This window comes from Humulus lupulus, chromosome 4 (genome assembly GCF_963169125.1).
Source record: "Humulus lupulus chromosome 4, drHumLupu1.1, whole genome shotgun sequence".
Lineage (NCBI taxonomy): Eukaryota > Viridiplantae > Streptophyta > Magnoliopsida > Rosales > Cannabaceae > Humulus > Humulus lupulus.
The window spans coordinates 168,497,463-168,522,605 of record NC_084796.1 but is presented as its reverse complement, the minus strand read 5'-3'; positions in this window follow the sequence as shown (position 1 = coordinate 168,522,605).

The following is a 25,143-nucleotide window of genomic DNA, read 5'->3' as shown; positions in this document are numbered from 1 at the left end:
ATGGTGGTGGATCATATGAATGGACCACATTAGACTATAAGTAAGGAGATTAGACAGGGAGGGTTATAACTCAGCAGAATGAGTTAATGTAATTTGGTTCATGTGAACTGGTTATGGGGCAGAGCATTGATAATACTAGGTTGAACCGTATAGTTTTCCAAGTTTTGGAAAGGAACTAGAGAACAAGAGAATAGTGTGAAAACCTAGAGTTGTGATTAATTGCAGATGGAATGGCAATCTGAAGACTTAACAGTTAATTAAGAGAGTATGCATGGAATGTGCGGATATTCAAGATATCCAGGAAAGTATAATCCTTTGATGGAATGGTCACAATGATGAACACTGGAGTACAGCTAAAGTGACACGGCGTAGAACGTGGTAAGATAAAAAGCAAGGAGTATTAATCTAAGTAAAGAAATGAAAGGTAGTGGATACTACGGTTCAGTATTGGTTTAAGGGAAAACCAAAGATGTTGTTGGAATTCTTAAGGCAGGAGTGTCTGCCTATCTGAAAAGACATAAAAACTTGTAAATTGTAAACTTTGGATACAAAGTTCCAGGATGAGAGATTTGTATATCTCCAAGTAAGTGTAGACAAGGAAAAGTACGATATTCTGGAAAAGAAAGGGAAGTTCTGGCTTCTGATTCGATAGGAATTCTAAGGTTGTACCAAGGGTAGGCCAAGGGCCTATAAGTTGATCTCACCCTGGTAGGGGTGATGACTCATAGATATTTCTGGTATCGATGATAAGGCAATGAAGCGATCGTTGTGAACTAAACAGACCCTAGAGGTTCAGCAAGTTTGTGGTACAAGCGGAAGTTAACGAAGGTATAGTTATCAGACAAGATCTTGTGGACCAAGATTGTTACTCACGTACGAGTGTTATTGAAAAGTAAGAGTAAAGGCATTGGACCTTGGGAATTATAGTTAGAGGTACAAGGTTTATTATCTGATTTGTTAGAGTAAATTTCGAGGACGAAATTGTTATAAGGAGGGGATAGTTGTAACAACCCAAAATTACTAATAAGGCTTAAGGGCCTTGATTAGTGTGCTGGGAGGGCATAATTGGAAGTTATGTGAATTAATGGTGAAAATGCATGATTATGTGATATGCATGGCCCTATGATTATATGGATGTGTGAAATGCATGCTTATGAGTATTAGATAACCATGCGGGCCCTGTCTGGTCTGCAAGGGTATAATAGTAATTTTAGTCTGTTAGGGCATAAATGTGATAAACTATTGAGACCACATTATTATGTGGATATATTTATATTTGCAGCATTCGACCCGAGACGGTCCTAGGGAGCCTTTTAGCTAGAAAGCCACAACGGGGTCAAATACCCGGCTCGGGAGGAGCTTAGGGGTGTTTTGGGAATATTATAATGTGTTCGGGAATTATTGAGTAATGGTTAGTAGCTTGTTAATAATTTGGTATGTTGGGATTAAATGTGTATTTATTGGAATAATTTGGTATGTTGGGTGAAATGACGGAATTTCCCTTGAGGTTGTATAAGGATTTTATTAAGGGAAAGGGCAAATAGGTAATTTGGCTTTAGGAGAGGATAACCTTGGCTGAGAGGAAGTCATTTACGTTTTTTTTCCCTACACTTAGGCTTGTTCTAGAGTCTCCTGGGAGTTTAGAGGGAACCAAGAAGCTAGAAGGAGAGGAGGAGCTAGTTTTCCTTGAGATCAAGGAAGGAATTCAAGGCTAGGATTTGGGAGACTGCGCTAGGTTCAAAGGTAAGTTCTAATTCAGTTTCTGGATTAAATTCTATTGAGATATATTATGGGTGTGAGCTGAAATGTGTTTATTCTGTGGATCATTGGAGTGAAGACTTGGGAAGGTTCAGCTGGGGATTAGAGAATTTGGGCTTGGAGTTGAATTTGAGTGAGACTCAGGGACGAATTTCTACTCAAGGTAAGGGTTCTATGCATCTTTGAAGTTATTAGCTGGTGTGGTTTAAGTTTTGTAAAGTTTGAAATCACTTTGTGATTCTGAGTTTGGAGGAGTGTTTGGGTGTGTTTTTGGTGTTCATAAGTTGCCATATTGTTTATATGAAGTTCTATGTCGAATTGGGGACTTGAGTTTGCTTGGGTATTGATTTGGAAGAGTTTTGGCTCGGGAAAAATGCTGGGAAAAACCCAGTTTTCTGGGCTCGCGTATAAGCGCCGCGACCCTGTTCTTCCGTGCCGCGGCGCTAGGATGAATCAAGAGGACGGAACCATTCTGGACGCCATGGCCCTACAGGGCTATGCCGCGGCGCTAGGCTAATTTCAAGAAAGGGGAAAATTGAGTTTTTAGGGTTTTGGCTCAGGGGGCTAGGGGGACGCTTCTGCTACCTTGTGTGGGGAAACGGGAGGTTCCGAGAGCACGGGATTGGTTCCGGGATCGTGCTATGCATGGTTGAGACTAGGTGTATGCTTGGGCTCGAGGCAGGATCGTGCTCGGGGTTCGTCTTTCTTAATCAAAGCACTTGGAATTAATGGTAAGAAAACTGCACCCGTTTATGTGGATAGGATGGGACTAAGTGTTCCCTATATTTGTATGCACTATTATATGATTATGATTAACTATGTTAATATGTTGGGACTAAGGGCTCCCTATAATTGTATGAATGTCATGAGGTGGTATTATGCCATGGGGACATGTGGTAAATGACCTAAGAGTGTCGGAATCAATACTTGCGCATAGGGCATGACTCAGCCACTGGTAGATGAGGACAGCTTAATAATCATTGAGCCAGTTTAAGCAGACCGGAGTCAGTGGGTTGAACACTGGGCTTGGCCTAAGTGAGCCAAGGACAGTGGGTTATTACAAAGGGTGCGGCCTAAGGGCGTCGACCCTGGTTATTGCATGACATGTGTATTGTTGTTAGTTTGATGTATATGATATGCTGAATATCTGGATGTTGGATCACTAGTTTTGTCAACTGATGTTCTTGATTAAGTGAATACTATGGCTTGCTGGATAATTTACTAATGTCTTGTAAATCATTTGGTTATGCTCTGTGATCTATTTGATTATCGATAATTATTGTGCTATGATGTTATAGTTTTCTTACTGGGCCTTGGCTCATAGGTGCTACGTGGTGCAGGTAAAGGCAAGGGTAAGATGTGTTGACCATGAGTTGGAGAGCTCTGGGGGCGATGTGTACATTGTCAGCTGCCCGGCCGCCATGGTCGAGGGATTGTACAGGGACGAAAACCTAAAACGTGTATTTTGCCATTAGAGTGGCTTGATTATTTATAAGATTTGGAAATTCTGTAATTTTGTTGTGTAAACCCTATTTTGGGATCCCATGTACCAAACATTTATTTTAATGAGAATTATTTGCTTATAACCAAAATCTTTTAAACCTAATCTATTGGTGTCATTAGATTCACATTTTTATTTAAATGACTTGATTAGCAAGTCTCGCACTATTTCAAACACACAGTGTAACGGTCTTGGTTACCCAGGGCGTTACAGATAGGCTTGGTTTAAGGCTTTAGACTTCAGTAGAAGTTTCGGGATGGACTTGAATCATCTTGGGAAACAATTAAAAGGAAAAGAAGCAAACTAAGGAGCTGCCTTCTCTCTCTCTAACCACCACTCACGTTTCTCTCTCCCTCTCTTTTGGGCTAAGGAAGTTTTAAAGATTTGAAGAGGAAAACTTTAGAAAATAAGTTGGCATTTGAGCTGAAGGGAACTGGGGAATTAAAGCTGGGGTAATCAAGAATATGCTTAGGACGGAGGCTTTCAAAAGTGAGCTAAGGATTCTGTTCTATCCTGCTAGAATTTAGACTTGTTAGGTTTAATCTGTTTAAGTTTCTGGTGAAGAATTGTTGCTAATTGACATGATAGGATCAGTAGAATTTTTGGGTCCTTAATGCTTAAAATATGTGATTAAGGATCCTAGACTTGTATCGGAACTTGGTTTTGGTTAGGGTGCATGTTAAGGTTGGATTTTTGGGGCTAAAAGTTGGGGAAAATGCTGGAAAGCCCAGGGACTTCTGGGTTCATGGGGGCGCTCTGTGGCCCATGTGCCCCAGATTGCACTGGGAGGGCTGCTGATTGTAGGGTGCGCCGCGACCCTAAGGAGCAAGTCGTGGCCCGTCTCCCCCTGATGCAAGAGGCCAGCTGCGACCCTCAGGGCCAGGTTGCAACCCGCCTAGATTGTTTTGGCCTAGGTTTGTCTTAAGTCTTGGGGAGGCTTGGGAATTACAATTTAAGCGCTCGAGATAATTTCTACTCCCGGTTTAGTAGAAATCCAGGTCCTAGAGGCTAGTATTTGAATCCAAAGTTTTTAAATGGTTTAGGATCTTATGGTTATCCATTATTGCATCGTGACTAGGTTATGCCGCAAGGGCTCAGGTCTAGGGATCATGTTCTGGATTGTTGTATGTTGCTACTCGGGACCTGAGGTATGAAAACTGCACCTGAGTTGTGTTTGGGGCTTAAATCCCTTGCATGAATATATTATGAACATGAACATATCTGTAGTTGAGAATATCTAATTAGGCATGCTTGTATGTGCTGCAATTGATTACTCGCTATGCATTGTGTAATTGTGATTATATTTTTTTACAGGCAGACCTAAGGGCGTCGGGGGCCAATAGCAAGCATGCAAAACACAGCCCAACATAAGGGTGCCAGGGTTGGCCATAAAGCCAGTGGACTCGACCTAAGGGCGCCAGGCCTGGACATTATACAATAAACAACAGTGTGGTTCACACTTGACTATTTGTATTGGTTTATGAGGTTGATTTATATGTTTGATTAAGTTGAGTACTTTTATTGAGATTGTTGCATATATCCAATTGTCAATTGAATCTGGTGAATTATAATTACTACTTTTATATTGTTGCCTAGTTGTGCATGTTGTTTTAAGTTTTCTTGCTGAGCTTTGGCTCTTGGGTGCAACGTGGTGCAGGTAAGGGAGTTGATAGCTGGACCAGCCATGAGTTGGAGAGCTTCAGGGGCGGTGTGTACATATGCAGCCTTCTCGATCGCCACAGTCGGAGTAGCTTCGGAGGAACTAGGGTTAAACCCTGTTTTTGTCGCTTAGGGCGGCTAAATTGTATTTGTTTATCTTTTACAAGTCTGTAAAGTGATTTTTGGGATCCCGTGTACAAACTTAATATTTTAATGAAAAATAATCCTTTTGTTGACCAAAACTCTTATTACTTGACCTTGACTTAGTTTTTAATTACACATTTAAGTTCAAACGACTTGCTTAGCAGGTTAAGCATTATTTTAAACACACAGTGTAACATTCTTGGTTATCCAGGGCGTTATAATATGGTATCATAGTGGTCTAGGTTTAAGGGTTCCTAAGACTAGCTGAGCATGTATACTCGTCGCTAAAGATAAGCTCGAATCACAATTAGTTATCTATTGATATGATTATGTGGTTAATTGTTTAAATTGAACCTATATGCCTTATTTGTGTGTTAGGATAGAGAAAAACATGATGTGTATGAGTATATTTGGTAGTATATGAGTGGTGTAGATTAGCATTTTGATATGTATATTGTGTGTGTGATTATTGTAATTGTTTGGACTTGCCCGTGGGATGATTCTGGATATGAATATCAAGGCTGAGGGGTTAAGTCGGTGATTATGGATTGATTCAGAATGTATGTACTCAAGATAGTTATTGGACCTGGTATTGCTAAAATGGGGGCTGTAGATGATAGTTAGGGTCAGAACCCTTCATCTACCCCTGGAATTCACAGCAGATGTTTGCTGGTATGCGAGTAAGGCTGCTAGATCAGGATAAGGGAATTAGATGGTTGAGACAGCAGGTTCCATCGGGGAAATGCTGCTTTGTATGTCTTGACAGTAAGGGCACCAGTGTTGGTTCAACCTGAGGATGGGAACAGATAAGAGTTATCGTATGAACGACATTAGAAACATTGTCCTCTAGTTTTCAAGGAAGGTTTGGGTTTGCTCAGAAACTGATCAGTAGATGGGCGTGATTAATTCTGTCCTTGATGATATGAGAATGGTAGGCCATGATAGAGTAGTTGCGCCATGCGCATGCGGCAGGAGGATGCCCCAATGTGGTGGGAATAGTACCCCAGACCCGGAATGTTGTCATGATGGATTGGGAGGAATTTAGACAGTGACTTGATAAAAGAGACTATTATGATGCAGTTTGAACTGCGAAGACTAATGAGTTTATGAACTTGGTTCAGAATGGTAAGACAACGATAGGGTATGTTAATGAATTTGGTGGGTTGGTCAATCTGCTTGGAGGTTTGGTACTAGCAGATGTAGCCCAGAAAGAACGATATTGAAGGACTGAACTTTAGGATGGCCCAGAGCATCAAGGTCGCTACAGTGCATGAGATTTTTCATCTATGCTCGAGTAGTAGGGAGGGCCTTGCTACTAAAGACATATGAGATGAGATATGAAGCGAGAGTGTCGTAGGGCAAGAAGCTCAGGCAATGGTATTTCCCATTTATGGGATTGGGTAGGGGCAGATACTCAGTAACCAGAAAAGAAGGACCCCTGATAGTTCTACCACTCCTAGTGTTGAAAGGAAGGGTTATAATTTATAGGTTAGCTGCCAGGGCGGCGATGAGGCCTGGTAAAGCTATTTAGTATGTGCCAGATGCGGGAGACGTCATCTGGGAGGTCTCTAAGTGAAGGCATGTTTTCTATATGGAATAGTTAAGTATGTTAGGGCGAATTGCCCAAGATTGGAGAAGGGAGGACTGATCTGCCTTGTTATAGTCAGAGCCCGAGGCTAGTCCCTCGGAGGCGACGGTTGACTAGTTAGTCCTCGTCCTTTGTTATATAATGAGCTGGAAGAGTTCAGTGCTGCGTATCTCCCAGAAAAGACTTAGATATGAAGCACATGCTTTAAGGTTGTTATACGATGGGGCTTAAGATATTAGTGCTTGCTGGGGAGGAATTGGAATACTTATTGTAAAAGGGTTTATGGTAAAAGTGATTAAGCTCGTCATATGAGAGTTTTGATATGAGCCTGAGTAGGAGTTGATCTGTTAAATAAGGGACAACCATGGAATGTAGGAGATGGTAATAATGTCTGTATTTGAAGGGAAAGACCCACTTGCATCTATAGGATGCCTAGATATTGTGGTAGGTACTACATGGAATATATCAGTTAGACCAGATGGAAACTGGATTATCCAATAAGGTTTCAGATGGGTGCACAAAATTGTTGAGTACCCTACGACTTAAGGTGTAGATAGAATCGGTATCAGAGACATCGTGAAGAATGATATTAGCTTAGCAGAAAGAATTAACGGTTCAATTAAAGAAGTATTTGATTTGAGGATGGATCAGACGAAGCATCGCATCATGGGACACATTGATATCACTTGTTAAGGATGAAGGGTTCAATTGCCCAGTTGCAAGATGGGACAATGTTATCAGGAATTAATCTTCGATTTGGTTATTACAAGCTAAGGGTCAAGGAAAGAGACATTCTAGGAAGTACCTCTTGCACTAAGTAGGACGTAATGGTTTATCAGTGAAAGTTCTTAACTGACCAATGCTTCAATGACACAGGTAAGTTTGACAAGCAAAGAGTACAGGAACAACATGGATGAGTCATATCCAGATTAGTTAGGAAAGTGTTGGTCTACTCCAAGTTAGAAGCATAACGTGAATGACTATTACGTTGGTAGTGATAGGACTGATGAAGCAGGGTTCCAGGTAAGGCTCCAGAAAGTGTAAGCTTTGATTTCTCCAAAAGTATCAAGATCACATTATAGGAAGTGAAGGGATCATGTAAGAAGGAACTCAATCAAAAGTCACAAAGAAATTACTGAAGAACGCCTGAGGGGTGAGAAGTACAATGAGATTTGTAAGACACGTTAGTTACTACCTGAAGCATCTTCAAAGACAGCTACACCAAGATTGGGATGACACAAGAACCTAAGTTGGACTAAATGTATAATTTTGTATCAGATTTTCAAAAGATAGAATAAGGATTGGTTAGCACCCTATGGTATTAGAATCCATAAGTAATGGATGAATGCAGAAGGACAACATGGTGGATATTGTCTTTGCTTAAGACATGAAATTAGAAGGTGGTGCATCAAAGACTAAGACCCGCCCAGGTGTAGATTGAAAGGATGATTGTTCATGCTTCATGGTAAATGGAAGAATAAGAACATGGGTGTTATATATGGAGCATTAAGTTGACGGTAATGCTAGATAGCCACGGTTAGGATACAGTGCTGGCACCCCCGGAATAGAAGTGAATGTATTAGCACAAAGGATTTGAGTGTTTGGTCATCAGCAGAGGAATAACCTTGGGACCAAGGCCCTAGTGGGAATTAATGGGTTATTTACATTGGAAACCCTTGACTGCATAAGAGAAAATTAATATGAAAATTGACCTCCTAAAGTTGGAAAGATATGTGCCAGTTGGATTGGATGCCACAGATTACAGTAAAGTCAGACGAGGAAATGATCGAGATTAATATAGTATCTGCAGTTGATAGTGGATAAATATATCTTTATGGACAATGAAATTCAAAGAGAAGATCTTGTAGGAATGGTTCAGAATCCTACTATTTTAGTATGAATAAATTAAGATATGAAGAACGGATGAGTGATCCGATGGAACCTGGTGTTGAGGTGGAGATTCTAGATGAATATTGTACTACCTCCTTATGGATATTGTAACCAGGAAGTTTAAATGGATGTTAAGATCTAAAATTCGTATATTAGAAGGTAAAAAGGTATAGTAATGAACTGTAAGAGTGGACTACATTAGATGACAAGTAAGAAGGTTGGACATGAAAGGTTGCAACTGAACAGATTGAGTTAACACACTTTGGTTTGTGTGAATGGGTGACACAATAAGGCATTTGGGCAATAGGAGACTGTATGTCTCCGAGGAACATTGAAGTTGATAGTGTCGGGTTGAGACCCTTTATTTTCCAAGTTTTGGAAAAGGATGTAGAAAACAAAGAGTATAAGATTGAAACCTGGAATTATTGGTTATCTTCATATAGACTAGTAACCTGAAGAAGTAATTTAGAATTTAATGGAATATACCTCGAATGTGCAAGTGTTTGGGGCTTTCAGATAAGTACAGTCCCTTGACTGAGTATTCACAGTGGTGAATTCCGATTAACGGCTAGGGGGACTCGACATAAGATATAGTAAGGTAGAGAGAAAGAAGTACTTGTTCCAAGTAATGAAATGAAAATCAAAGAATATTGTGATTTAGTAATGGTTCAGGGAAACCAATGAAGTCGTTAGCATTGTTAGGGCAGAAGTGTCTGCCTATCTGAAAGGACATAAGAGTTAGCAAATTTCAAATATGGGAACACGAAGTTCCAGGGCGGGAGACTTTGTATTTCTCTGAGTATTGTAGACAAGAAATGATAAGATATTTTGGGAAAGAAAAAGGAGTTTTGACTCCTGATTTAATTAAGACTTCTAAGATCTTATCAAGGACTAGGCCAGGGGCCTATAGATTAGCCTTACCCTAGTATGGATGGTGGCTTATGAATGTTACTGGTGCCAATGTTAAGGAAAGAAATGTATGATATCACCACTGATGAGGCAAGGAGACCCAAGGATTTCAGCAGGAGTTATTGCGCAAGGAAAAGCTAATAGAATTATGATAAGAAGATAAAGCCTTATGGAATAAGATTGTCACTCTAATGGGAGTGTTACTGATGGATAAGAGGTGAAGTACTGGACTCTGTGACTACAGCCAGATTCACAAGGTTTGTATCCCAAAGTGTTTGAATAAATTTTAAGGACGAAATATCAGTAAGGAGGGGATAGTTGTAACATCCCAAAAATGCTAATAGGGTTTAGCGCCTTGATTAGCGTGCCGGGAGGGCACAATTGGATATATGTGTGATTAACTGATTAAATGTGTGACTATGTGGCATGCATGATATGTATGATAATGTGAGTATGATTATAGGCATGTTTATGAGTATTAAATATGCATGTGGGCCCATTCTTGATAGTTGGAGCATATTTGTAATAAATGTGATTATATGTGTTAAATGATTGAGACCACATTATTATGTGGATATATTCGCAGTATATGGCTCGAGGCGATCCTAGTGGGCGGATTGGCAGAATTGTCACAACGGGGTTTAATACCTGGCTTAAAGCGAGCCTAGGGGTATTTTGGGAAGTTTAAGGTATATTTGGGGTTTATTGAGTAATGAGAAAATAATTGGAAATTAAATGGGCATCATTAATTGGGAATTTATAGGACTACTCGAGGAATTAGCGGGGAATGTGGCAATTGACAATGTTGCCCTTGGGACCATTTGACGTTGAGGGTATGCCTAAGGGTGTTTTGGTCCTTTGGTCAAGGGATAGGCTTGGTTTAAGGCGTTAGACTTCAGTAGAATTTTGGGGATGGACTTGAATCATCTTGGGAAACAATTAGAAGGAAAGGAAACAAACTAAGGAGCTGCATTCTCTCTCTCTAGCCACCACTCACGTTTCTCTCTCTCTCTCTCTTTTTTCCTAAGGGAGTTTTGAAGATTTGAAAAGGAAAACTAAAGAAAATAAGTTGGGATTTGAGTTGAAGGGAATTGGGGAATTAAAGCTGGGGCAATCAAGAATTTGTTGAGGACTAAGGCTTTCAAAATTGAGGTAAGGATTCTGTTCTGTTCTGCTAGAATTTAGACTTGTTAGGTTTAATCTGTTTAAGTTTCTGGTGAAGAATTGTTGCTGATTTAGATGATAGGATCAGTAGAATTTTTGGGTCCTTAATGCTTAAAATATGTGATTAAGGATCCTAGACTTGTATTTGAACTTGGTTTTGGTTAGGGTTCATGTTAAGGTTGGATTTGTGGGGCTAAAAGTTGGGGGAAAACGCTGGAAAACCCAGGGAATTCTGGGTTCATGGGGGCGCACCATACCCCGCATGCCCTAGATGGCCCTGGGAGGGCGGCTGATTGTAGGGCGCGCCAGGACCCTTAGGAGCAAGTCACAGTCCGCCTCCCCCTGATGTAAGAGGTCGTGCCTCTAACTTGAGGCGCGCCGCGACCCTTAGGGCTAGGTCGCGGCCCGCCTAGACAATTTTGGCCTAGGTTTGTCTTAAGGCTTAGGGAGGCTCGGGGATTAAAATTTAAGCGCTCGGGATGATTTATACTACTCGGTTTAGTAGAAATCGAGGTCCTGGATGCTACTATTTGAATCTAAAGTTTTTAAATGTTTTAGGATCTTATGGTTATCCATTATTGCATTGTGACTAGGTTATGTCGCAAGGGCTCAGGTCTAGGGATCATGCTCGTGATTGCTGTATGATGTGTAACGCCCTACTTCCTTAGAGCCGTTACTAAGTGAGTTTTAAGACAAAACAGTGTGCAATGATCTCGCTAACCGAGGTTTTGAAACGAAAGTGTGACTAATTAAAAGTTAAGGCTGTAACCTTTGAAAATGCGTTGTTTCAATAAAAACTTCTAGTAATAGACATTTGGGATCCCAAAATAAGGTTTGAAAACTATTTACATCTTGAAATAAGTTTACAGTTGAGTAATCATAAAAATCATAGATTATTACAGCCATTTTTCGAATAAACCCCCAACCAAAGCAGTCGGGCAGGCCAAACATGTACGCGTCGCTTCACGCTCTCCGTACTCATGGTTGGTTGACTCAGTCATTGCCCTTACCTGCAACACGGAGCACCCATGAGCCGAAGCCCAGCAAGAAAACTCATGCAGAACATAACATATGCAAATATACAGTTAATCATGTCAGACATTCCACAGATAAACAAGTCAACCATTAGACTAAGCAAACACGGCCATGCCGCCCCAGAAGCCTTACCGAAGCCTGGGGTATCGGTTCTCACCGCAAGGATAACACATGTATCCACCGGGCCCTGCCCTGACTATAGCATCCCATGTGCTAAGTGTTACTTCCGGCTCCGCTGCCGTACCCAGCCTACGCCGCCCTCGACCCTTGCCGTTCATTTCATTATGATCATATATAGCATAAATCAAGCAACATTCAAACAAATGCCAATTTATTTAAATCTGCACCCTAACATGTAATGCGATATAGAGCCATGCCCGGCAATCATCTCATCATGCAACATGCAATATAGGGCCATGCCCGGCAATCATCTCATCATGCAACATGCAATATAGGGCCATGCCCCGCAATCACACTATGGGCCCATGCCCTATCCTACGGGTGTTATAGTTTTCTTACCTGTATTCCGAGCCTCCTGATGCACTCAAGCCGCGAGCACAGTCCTCTAGCACGAGCCTCTCCAATATCCTAGTCACAACACACATGAAACATCCTTAAATGAGCTTCCAAGCCAAGTTCTAGTACTCAGAACGTTGAACTTCACCAAATATGGTAAAAGACTCAACCCCGAGCACCCTAGGTTAAATTCCCAAGCCTAAAATCTCAAAATCCCAAAATCCCTTAAGCGCCGCGGCATAGGCCACCCATGCCGCGGCATGGCCCCCAAACCGAACCCCCAAAGGTTCAAAAACAGGTAAGGGCCGCGGCATTGCTTGGGCCATGCCGCAGCCCGCCCTTCTTCTTCAGTATGCAACTTCTACGAAGGGTCGCGGCTCACCAAGAACCATGTCGCGGCCCGACCCTTCGAACCCAGAAAAAAACCACCATTTACTCTCTAAACCTCACCTTAAACCATCCCAAACACATATCTCAACCCCAAAACTCAATTCCAAACTTCATATGAACAATCTAACAACCTATAGACACTAGAATCAAGATCAAAACATCAACACACCCAAGATCCACACCTTTGATCTTAAATTTCAGCAACCCAAACCAAAACCTTGAAAAGCTTAAACCATGCTTCAAATTTCACAAATCAAAACATAAATCAAACTTAATTATGCATAAATTCCTTACCTTAAGTAGAGAATCCAACCCTAAGCTTCCTTCATCCCCTAAGTCTCCAATTTCAGCTCCTCCACTCATCTTCTTCTTCTTCATGCCCTAGCTTTTCCTTCTCCTTTTTCTTTTCTTCAATTTATCAAAGCATCAAATGACCAAGCCCCAAACCGTGTACCCCTTAATACCCAGCTGCCATATACCAAATTCCCAGCCAAATGACCATTTTACCCCTCCTTGCCTATCCTTTCCTAACTCAACCTCAAGGGCACTTAAGTCCTTTTACTTCTATTTCATTTCTACCACTTTACCATCAAAACCTGTTACTCTCTATGGTTACTAACAGCTACACAAGTTACCAAATTACCAGTCACCAAAATCTCTCAAGAACTAAGTTACAAAATCCCCGAATTACCCCTAGGCTCCTCCCGAGCCGGGTATAATAACCCGTTGTGACTTTTAAGTTAACTTGCTCTCTAGGACCGTCTCGGCACGTGCATCGCAATAATAACACCACACTCACGTGGTACAATTCACAGAATACAATTATCACATATCAATACAGCTATGCCCAATCATGGCCAAAATTACAGTTATGCCCTTCAAACACAATCAGGGCCTACATGCATACTAATACACATAGTCATGCATCTCAGATAAATAAATAGTCAAATAACATGCTTTAAATCATAACCATGCATTTAACTAATAAAATCACACATAAATCCCAACATGCCCTCCTGGCACACCAATCAAGGCCCTTAAACCTTATTAGTGATTTTGGGTCGTTACATGCTGGCTGCTCGGGACTTGAGGTAAGAAAACTACACCCGAGTTGTGGTTGGGGCTTAAACCCCTTGCATGAATATATTATGAGCATGAACATATCAGTAGTTGAGAATATCTAATTGGGCATGCTTGTATGCACTATCATTGATTACTTGCCATGCATTGTGCATCTGTCATTATATTTGTTTACAGGCCGGCCTAAGGGTGCCATGGGCTGATAGCAAGCGTGCAGAACATAGCCCGGCCTAAGGGTGCTGGGGTCGGCCATAAAGCCAGTGGACTCGGCCTAAGGGCACTGGGCCTGGACATTATACAATAAGCAGAAGCGTGGTTCACACTTGACTATTTGTATTGATTTATGAGGTTGATTTATATGTTTGATTAAGTTGAGTACTTTTATTTATATTTTTGCATATATTCTATTGTCAGTTGAATCTGGTGAATTATAATTACTGCTTTTATACTGTTGCCTAGTTGTGCATGTTGTTTTAAATTTTCTTGCTGAGCTTTGGCTCATGGGTGCTATGTGGTGTAGGTAAGGGAGTTGATAGTTGGACCAGCCATGAGTTGGAGAGCTTCAGGGGCGGTGTGTACATATGCGGCCTACTCAATCGCCACGGTCAGAATAGCTTGGGAGGAACTTGGGTTAAACTCTGTTTTTGTCGCTTAGGACGACTAAATTGTATATGTTTATCTTTTACAAGTTTGTAAACTTATTTTTGGGATGCTGTGTACAAACTTAATATTTTAATGAAAAATATTCCTTTTGTTGACCAAAACTTTTATTACTTTACCTTGACTTAGTTTTCAATTACACGTTTAAGTTGAAACGATTTTCTTAGTAGGTTAAGCACTATTTTAAACACACAATGTAACGGTCTTGGTTATCCAGGGTGTTACATAACCCATCTCCTGGAAACTACTAACTCTCTAGTAGACAACATCGTACCAAACCCCTTAGGATAAAAGTCACATGGTCTACACAGTCCATCTATAACTCTACTAGCAACAAAAGAGTGTGTAGCACCCGAATCAATCAATACAATATAGAGGGTTCCAGCACTAGAAAGCTGACCTTTACCCACCAAGGGCCTAGCCTTGGCTTCTACCTGGGTCAAGGTGAATACCCAAGCTGGCGTCAGGCAGTCCATCTTCTTGGGCTCTTCCTTTCTGGCTTTTGAGCAGTCCTTTTTCAAGTGTCCAACACTTTCACAGACAAAGCAGGCCTTTGCCCGAAATTCTCCAATATGGTAACTCTTGCACCGAGTACACTCCGGGAATGCTTTCTAGTTCTCATCGCCACCCTGGCGGCCTATCTAAATGCCCCATGGCCTCCTATATGGCCCTGGAGCTGAAACTGTATCTGGAGTCTTTCTCTTGTGGTCACTAGGTCCTCTGCCCCTACCAAAGCTTGAAAATGGAGGTCCCGATTTCCTAAAATCCCTTCTGGTCTCATTATCACGGTAGATCTTATTTTATGCGCTCTCAGCTATGAGAGCCTTCTTCGTAGCTTGTGCATAGGTAGTCAATCCATGCACTGTAGTAATACAATCGTCCCGAGCTATCATAGGTTGTAGCCCCTGGAGAAATATCTCTCTCCTGGTCCCATTAGTGGGCACCAGATCCCCAACAAACTTTGCCAATCTGTCAAACTTCAGGACATAATCAGTCACTGTCATGTTACCCTGAAGTAACTTGCTGAACTTTTCAGCTTTCGCAACTTTAACTGCATCATTGTAGTACTTCTCATTGAACAAAGTTCTGAATTCTTCCCACTCCATGGTGTTTACTGCTCTGGTCATGGATACCACCTCCCACCATATTCGAGAATCCTCCTAAAACATGCAAGTAACGCATGTCACTCTCTCATTACCACCTACCCTCATAAAATTCAGGATGGTGGTTATCATAGCCATCCACTGTTTGGCCTTCAGTGGGTTTGAGCTGCCCTAAAAAAGTGGAGGGTGTTGTTTCTTGAACCTCTCATACATGGGTTCCCATCTATCTCCCCCAGTCGGGGGCTGTACTACTGCTGGTACCTTTGGCTGTGCATTGCCGGTACTGCGGGTTGTGGGTTCCCTACTGGAACTTGATGCTATCTCAAGAGGCAGATCTCATCCTTTTTCCTTTTTAACCTGGCTTGCATATCAGCAAGCAGCTATTGCCAGTTTTCTAGAGCTGGCGATGGGGCCTGGCCCTGGTCATTCTTTTCTCTGGTCTATATCTCTTGGCAAGCCAACCTCTCTGACCTTCGAGGAATCATACTTATATCTAACCCACTCTGCAGTGATCAAATCAGTCGTTAGGTAAGTAATAAATATACCTCTTGCCACCTGACGATCCAAGATTAAACAAACAAACAAAGGCACTGCTAATAAGCATGCCCACATATAATACATTCAACCATGGTGCTAATAAGCACTTCCTGATATTCATCAACAAATAACAATGCTAATAAGCATTTCTAGCATTCATAAGTAATTAATGATGCAAATAAGCATGTTCAAACATTTATACATGTCTAACAATGCTAATAAGCATTTCCTGGCCTACATGCAAATAATAACACTAATAAGCCTGTTCCGACCTACTTATCCATATAATAATGCTAATAAGTGTTCCTTCACATTCAGAAACAATAACAATGCTAATAAGCATGTTCTTTATCATTCATGCAACAGTCAAGGGCTAGGCTCTATCAGAATATCTCATGCTCCCTAATCAGGCATGCAGATAAGGCATTTATATCCTATTTAAGGAGTTAAACACATAACCACATAAATAGTTACCGAACCCTGAGTCTAGCTTGTCTTTAGTGGCGAGTGTACATGTCTTCAAGAGCCCTTAAACCTTGGCAGCTCTGATACCAAGTTAAAACATCCTCCTAATCCAGGACCGTTATACTATGTATTTTAAATAGTGTTAGACTTGCCAATCAAGTCATTTGGTCATAAACGTGTAAAAAAGGTTAATGTCAAGGGTTAGGGTTAAAAATTTTGGTCAAAGGAAATGTTGACTTTTCATTCAAAAGTTTTATACATACATGGGATCCTGAAATATTACAAACAAATGTTTAAAAGAGTTATACAAGTCAAAAGTATAACCAGCCAGCCTAAGCAGATAATAAGGGATATGACTGTAGTTCCTCTGAGATATCCTCAGCCATGGTGGACGAGCAACCGCATATGTACACGCCGCCACTGAAGCTCTCTAACTCATGGCTGGTCTAGCTTTCCTTTTCTTTTACCTACACCACATAGTACCCGTGAGCCAAGGCTCAGCAAGAAAACTTAAACATGTGCATGAACAATAAATACAAAATCCAGATACATATATATAGCATGATCAGCAATAAGAACATACTCATGCATGCAAACAATTACAAATAAATGATCATTGGATCATTCTGGGGTCCGCTGTCTTAAATAGTTGACCATAGAGTAAATCCTGACCCTGTGACCTAGCTATGTTACCATAGAGTCACTTGGGGCCCTCGCCCTTAGCTCTGAGCAACTAGCCATAGATCAACCCAAACGCTTTGTTTTCCAATGACCATAGGTTCAACCAATGTAATAGTACATTCATGGTTGGGCCTAAGCCTTTCGACCAACGCACATCGCGCTATTGTCTCCCTTGACAAATAAGTCAACCCCTGAGCTAGGTATTCAGATATAGATAAGCATACTTTAGACAAAAAAAAAGTATGCATACATATTAAACATATAATAGCATCAATTAAATGAAAACATAATGATAACCATGTCCCTTAACGGGGCCAATCCCTAGCTACGCAAACCATGCGAAAAATCACATAACACTTATCCAGAAATAGAATATTCAAGTATGTTCAATCAAAAAGCGCAAACATAACTCAATCACGTTCATTCCCAGGGGCCTGAGTCCTATTCATAGTTATAATCAACAACCGGGCCAAGCATTACTCATATATATCACGTATTTGGTGCAATTTTCTTACCTCAAGTCTGAGTATAGCTCAATAATAAGAATGACCCTCAAGCACGATCCCCATTTCAAGCCCCTAGCGATAACCTAGTCACAACCATAATATAGGATACCGTCAATAAAGGCTTCTGAACCGAGTCCTAGCCTCCAGGATTCTGAACTCTACTAAACCGGGTAGTAGGATCAATCCCGAGCCCTTAGGGGTGAGTTCCCGCACTCAAAAAACCTCTTTGGGCTCAAAACCCCTTAAGCGTCATGACCCCAAGAATCTGAGCCACGACTCGCCCAATCAGAGGCCCTAACCTTTCTTCTCACTAAACACGCCCCGCAACGCAGCCTAACAAGCTTTGCGGTGCGACCTCTCATCAGGAACCACACCTGACCTCTGGGTTCAAGAGGGTCATGGAACCCCAAGAACATGGTTGTAGCCTGACCCTACGAACCCATAATTTTGTGTTTTTTCTTCAGCCAAACTCAACAAAAAACCACCCCAAATAAATCCTAGAACCATAAATCAACACTTGAGCCACAAATCTCAAGAACAGCTCAAGAACATTAAGAAACCTTAACAAAAATTCAACAGAAGACAAATTCTAAAGCTTACCTCAATTATGTTTCAAGTCCTCCTAGCTGTAGCTAATCCAATCCTAAGTTCAGGCCTTCAATTCCCAAGCTTTTCAGTCACTAATCCCCTTAGTTCTCAAGAAACACCCTTAGAATTGAGAGAGTATGTGAGCTAATAAAAGTGTTTGAGTGTTTTTTTTTGTTTCCATAAGATTCAAGTAACTTAAACTAATCCCAAGGCTCGGGGTACCGAAAACGTCCGCGAGGGCAAAATGGTCAAAATCCCCGATATTCCCTCATAATCTTACTAACTCCAAATATGTCCTCAAATATTTATTCTTGTAATGCAATAACCCAGTAATGTACTAATTACCCAAAATACCCATTGACTCGCCCCGAGTCGGGTATTGGGTCCCGTTGTGACTTTCCCGCTAACTTTCTCCCTAGGAACATCTCGTGCTGAGTAACCCAAATAAACCCACATAATAATGTGGTCTCTCACATATATCAAATATATGCACATATATAAAATTATGCCCATAACGAGCCAAATTACGAAAATTCCCCTTCTAATAAGAAATGGGCCCACATGCATATTTAATACACCTAAACATGCATATCTAGTCATATTATCATACAACTCATATAATCACATAATTACACACAAACATATCTCATATAAACGTATAATTCCATAATTTTCCCTCCTGGCCCCCTAATCAAGGCCCTAAGCCTTATTAGGTAATTTGGGACGTTACACTTGTGGCAATGGGGATTCCATAATGTGGGGAGCACATGGCTCTCCATCCTCGTCTTCCGAGTCGTAGTCCTGGCCTTGTCTTCGGGCCATTATAAGCGTAATCTTTTTCAAGCTCTCCAATTCCACCCGGAGAGGTTCGCAGTCTTGATTGGCACTTTGTGCCGGGTGTTCTCTCTTCTGAGCATTGAGATCGTCTTAGAGGTCTGGCTGACCTTTCTTCCTGGGTTGTTCTCGAAGGCTGCTATAACCCTACGAGTACTTAAGCCATATCGAAAGTCTAGTTGACCTCAATGGCAACCACTATCCTTTATATACCCTATCTCGGTCTCCCCATCAGACTCGATGTTCTCGTTATTAATCGAGATGTTGAAGCCTTGCTCTCCATGAATGGAAACGTTCCTTCGGCTGGGCCTTGGTTCTTGCAAGGCTAACGAGTTGTTGAGGGGACATCTTGGCATGGCCTACCTTGGCGCAACTAGGAGGAATGCTTGCGGCACCCCGGGCGATGGCGGCTTGGCGATGTCCTTGAACACCCTCCCCCTTCTTCTTGCTTGCAGGCCTCAGAGCCTTGTTGTGTTCGGAGGCTTGACGAGCCTTCTTTTGCCCTGGAGTAGGATTGTCATTGATTTTTCCCTTGCTACGCTCTTGTGGTGTAGGTGGGGCTCCAACTGGGTGAATAGGTGGTACACAAACAAGCGGATCTTGCGCCACGTTAGTGAGGTGCTCGGGAGTCACACCTGCTGCGTTAACAAGTGGCACTCCAGGCGAGTGCATGGGTGGCATACCCACTGGTTTCCTAGATGGCACTTCATTGTGTGGGTCCATTTGCAGCCCCTGGGCCACCATAGTGGCCCTCATGGAATTAACCATCTTTTGTAAGGCAAAAATATTTCCATACTGGGCACTGAGTTTTTGCTGTTGGGTAGCTACCTGGTTGCAGAGCACCAAAACCTCTGGTGGATCCTCCGCACCCATCGACTGAGGATAATCCTCCTCGTAGTACTCATCATCACCTCTGTCGCCTATGCCGTTGTAATCGATGTTTATGTCATAATCCTCCTAGACCATCTCTGGGAGGTCTTGTGGAGGTGGACAACTTGTTTCTCCACCCTCAACTCTGGTGGGAGGGGCTGCGTCATCTGGTGCATTCCATCTAGTGTTCACCATGGTAATTTTTCTTCACGCTTTCTTCAAGCTCTCAATAAAAGCACCAACATGTTGATTTCCTTTTTCGCTTTCAACCTAATCTATGAACTCGACAGAAATTAGATGAAAATAACACTGAGGTTTTGCGTGGTTCAGGCTATAAAAGAGCCCTAGTCCTCGAGTGTTTGATATTAGTGAGTATAAAGCTTGTTTGAGCAAGCTTCAATGGAGTCTTAGACAGCGTATATATTGCTATGATTTTACAATGCTTAATTAGCCAAAGTTCTGAGCCCTTTACAAGGAATTACCTCAGCCCTATTTATAGAGGCCTGGGTCATTAATGCCCTTAATCAAAATTTAATACACATTCCCCTATCATTTGTGGAGTAAATTTCTAATTAACTACATATGGATGCACTAACAAAGACCGTGGGCCCATGCGAATCGCACGAGACCCATTTGCAAAAAGATGCCCACCAACTTCATGGGGAACAGTTATTTGACCATGTCAGGATACGGCGCACGTTCGCCCATGTCATGCGGCATTGTGGGAAATGCCAATTGTCAAGGGTACGAACTCGACACCACTAATCAAGGCTCACCAAAAGTTGTCAGATGATCTTCTGATGGGCCATAGCTACGGCGATTGACACCTGGCAGCTACTCTGGGTCTGAGAATGAAGAATCCTAGACCCGGGGGATTGGCGAATGAAGAGAGCAAGGACCATCTGAATGGTCATCAGGGCGTGACCTTAATTGGAGACATCTGTACCTCGAGGAAAAACCTCGGGGCGTGGCCTCACTTGGAAACATCCATGCCTTGGAGATGGGTCACAAGACGTGGCCTTGCCTGGAGACTTTTGCACCTTGAGGACAAACCTTGGTACGAAACCTCACCAGTGCTCGAGGAGCTTAATTACTCACCTAATGAATGTCATATGTTCTCTGGTGAAAACACGGACAACAACAACATTCAAAGAGACCATTAAGAAACCTATTCAGCAACTACAATACTACTCTCAAGCAATCTCTTCAACAAACTTTTTAACACTTTAAGAAACTAGGAAGCAACCTATTTAGCAACTCAAATAATTATAAGTAACATAAGCAACCCATAAACAACATGTACAATATTTAGAGCAACCTTTCAAACACCCAACAAAAAAATAATGCAACAAAAGTAATAATAGAGAAATTAAAGCTACCAATAGATCTAAGCAAAGTATAAAATCATATTTACCTCCATTCAATCACTCCTCCTTAAATCCCAAGAACTTGGCATGTAATGTCCCAAATGCCCAATTAGACTTAGTGTCTTGATTAAGGGGCCAAGAGAGCAATAATTGGATTACTTATGTGTGTATGTGATATTAGGTGCATTTTATGATTATATGAATTAAGTGAGTTATATTATGAAATGACTAGTGTTGCATGTTTAGGTGTATTAAGCATGCACGTGGGCTCGTTTCTTATTAGAAGGATATTTTCGTAATTTTGACCCACTAAGGGTATATTTGTAGATATATGTGTTTTGTGATTGAGGCCACATTATTATATGGATATAACTTAGTTATTAGGCACGAAGAAATCCTAGAGAGCAAGTTAGCGATTTAGTCACAACAGGGTCAAATACCCGGCTCGGGGTGAGCCTACGAGTATTTTGACAATTTAGTACATTATCAGGATTTATCGGGTAATGGAAAGTTATATGGTGATTACTTGGGAAATTATGAGGTGTTAATTGAAATTGGCTCGAAATGGTGGAAAAAGACCATTTTCCCCTTGAGTGCATTAATAAACTAAGTAAAGGCTAGGGGCGTTTTGGTCTTTTCCTAGCCTTAGGATATGTCTAGTGAGCTAAGGGAAGCCTTCAAAAACTAAAGGAAAGACACTTCACTTAAAGAAAGTCTAGTGGGTGTTGGGGTTTTGAGATTTTGAAGAAGGATTCTTGAATTTAAAGGCTTGGACGTGATCTTAGAATTGGGAAACTGTTTAAGTTGCAACAAGGAGGTTAAAGGCTTAGAGGTGATCTTAAAATTGGGTTATGTTTTGGGTGATGTTTGGCTAAGGAAAACAAGGGGAAATTCTGGGTTCATAGGGTCGCGCCGCGACATGTGTGAACCCAAGGCATAGGGACTCTATTTGGTGTAGGCGCACCGCAACCCTTAGGGTCAAGTCGCAGCGCCTATCCCTGGGCAGAGGCAGAGGGAGGCTTCAGATTGGAGGCGCACCGCAACCCTCAGGGTCAAGTCATGGCCCGCATAGGTAGTTTTGGCCAAGTTAGGGTTTGAGTGACGCGAACTTAAACCTAAGGGCTCAGGATCGATCCTACTACCCGATTTAGTAGAGTGTGGCATCCCGGAGGCTAGAACTCAGTCTAGAAGCCTTTATTCGCTCATTATTGATGGGATTCTATATTATGGTTGTGACAAGGTTATCGCTAGGGGCTTGGAACCGGGATCGTGCTTGAGGGTCATTCGTTTTTAACCTGTGCTTGGACCAACAGTAAGAAAACTGCACCCAATACGTGATGTATGTGATTAGGGCTCAGCCCGGTTGTTAAACAGGGATATGATAAGGGCTCAGGCCCCTGAGACTGAACATGATTATGATTATGATTATGCCTGTGATTGTTGATTAAGCATGCTTGAATGCTCTATATTTGGATAATTGATTAAATGATATATGCGTTGTTTGCATTATCTGATTGAAAAGCATTGACTCATTAGTCAAGGGTGGAAATAACATGTTGAGTGCAGATCAATATGGTTAGGCCTAATCAGGAGCGCATCATACGCTTGTCTGACCCCATGATCATGGAAAATTCAGTGCTAAGTATGCTGGGCCAGCTCCAAGGCTTGTTATATGGAGGATATGGTAATGGGCCTCGGGGTGACTTATTAGTCCCATATTCTAGGGTTGGGCCCCAGTATGATAGGCCTAATCAGGAGCGTGATATATGCTTGACCGACCAGTCGTGGAAAACTAAAGCATTAGGTACGTTGGCCCAGCTCCAAGGCTAATTATACAAAGGATAGGGCAAAGGGCCCTAAGGTGACTCATTAGTCCCTTATCCTAGGGCGTTGAGCCCCAATATGATTCATTAATAATGTATTTTGGGCAATAGGCTCTAGTATGATTAATTAATCATGTATTTTGGGCAACAAGCCATGGTATGATTCATTGATCATTTATCTAGGGAAATTTGCCCTATATGACGTTGTAGTCATTTACATGAGTGGTATGCATCCATGAGTGGGGTTATTAATGCTAGGCATGCTTATTATGATTTGGTAACATGTTATTAAATGTTTATGAGCATGTTTAAGTTTTCTTGCCGAGCCTTGGCTCATGGGTCCTATATGGTGCAGGTAAGGGGAAAAGGAAGTTGGACCATCCATAAGTTGGAGAGCTTTTGTGACGATGTATACATATGCGGCTGCTCGACCACCACGGCCGGGGTTTCTTAGAGGAACTAGGGCCAAACCCTATTTTGCTTCTTAGGTCGGCGAGTTGTAAATTTTCAATTGTAATTAACCTTTTTAAATGTTAGTTTGGGATCCCATGTATGGAAGTAAACGTTTTTGTGAAACAGTTATACCCTTTGACCGAAAAATTTAACCCTAAACCATTAATCACATTTAGTTGCACGGTTATGACCAAATGACTCATTTAGCGAGTCTAGCATTATTTAAAATACATAGTGTAATGGTCCTTGATTAGGAGGATGTTGCAACTTGGTATCAGAGCTTGCCAAGGTTAAGGGTTCCTGAAGACAAACTAGGCATGTACACTCGCCACTAAAGACAAGCTTGACTCAGATTTGGTAACTATTTATGTAGTTATGTGTTTAACTACTTAAATAGGATATAAATTCCTTATTTGCATGCCTTATTTGGAAGCATGAGATATTCTGACAGGGCCTGGCCCTTAACTATTGATATGATTATGCACTTGCCTTCTCAGTTGATATATGAATGTTTTATCTGCATGCTAGAGTAGATAGCATGATATTTATGTTGGGAAGAGCAGGGCTTATTGATTGATGCATGAATATTATGGGCATGTATTTTAGTACTATAGTGGTATGTGAATTTGGTGTTGTTTGGTTTTCCCATGGGAAGGCTTTTCGATGTGCTCATCATGCCTAATGGGTCAAGTCATTGGCTGCAGACGAACTTGAAGATTATGTACCCAAGGCAATTATGGGATCCGACAGTGTTTATGTTGAGGCCAGAAATTATAGCCAAGGCCAGAGCCCTCTGCCCGCCCCTCAGAATTGGCAGCAAGTGTTTAAAACAACAGGTTTTGTCAGAGAACAATTCCATTGTTATGTCAGGAGTGGCACTAGTTTTGGCTCAGCCTAGGGTTGAGAACAGGTGGGAATTACTATATGAGAGATTTCAGGAATATTACCCTCCAATTTTTTAGGAAGGCCTAGATCCATTCAGAGCTGAAAATGGATAGGCATGATCAGTTCCATCCTCGACTTTATGGTGGTGGTAGGTCACGATAGGGTGATCTGTGCTACGTATGTGTTACGGGAGGATGCCTGCACTTGGTGGGAAGTAGTATCCCAGACGCGAGATACAACTACGATGATCTGGGAGGAATTTACACAATTTTTTAATGAGAGATATTATTGTGACGTAGTTAAGACTGCAAAGACAAATGAATTTCTAAACATGGTTCAGGGAAACATGACAGTAACAGAGCATGTTAACAAATTTAATGGGTTGGCCAAATTTGCTTTTGATATGGTACCCACGGACATGGCTCAGAAGGAGCGATTTATCAAGGGATTGAATTCCAGGATAGCTCAGGGCGTTGGAATCGCCCCAGTACAAGAGATCTCTACCTATGCTCAAGTGTTAGGCAGAGCTCTTGTTGTCATGGAAACATGGAATGAGATATGGAGGGAGAGCGCCGGAGAGTGTGGAGCTCATGCAGTGATACCTTCGTTTATTGAATCAGGCAGGAGCGGAGGCCCCAGTGATCAGAAAAGAAAAGTTATCAACATGTTTAATACCCCTGGACTAGAAAAGGGGTTCCAAAATGCTCAGATAGGCCATTAGGGCGAGGACAAGGGTT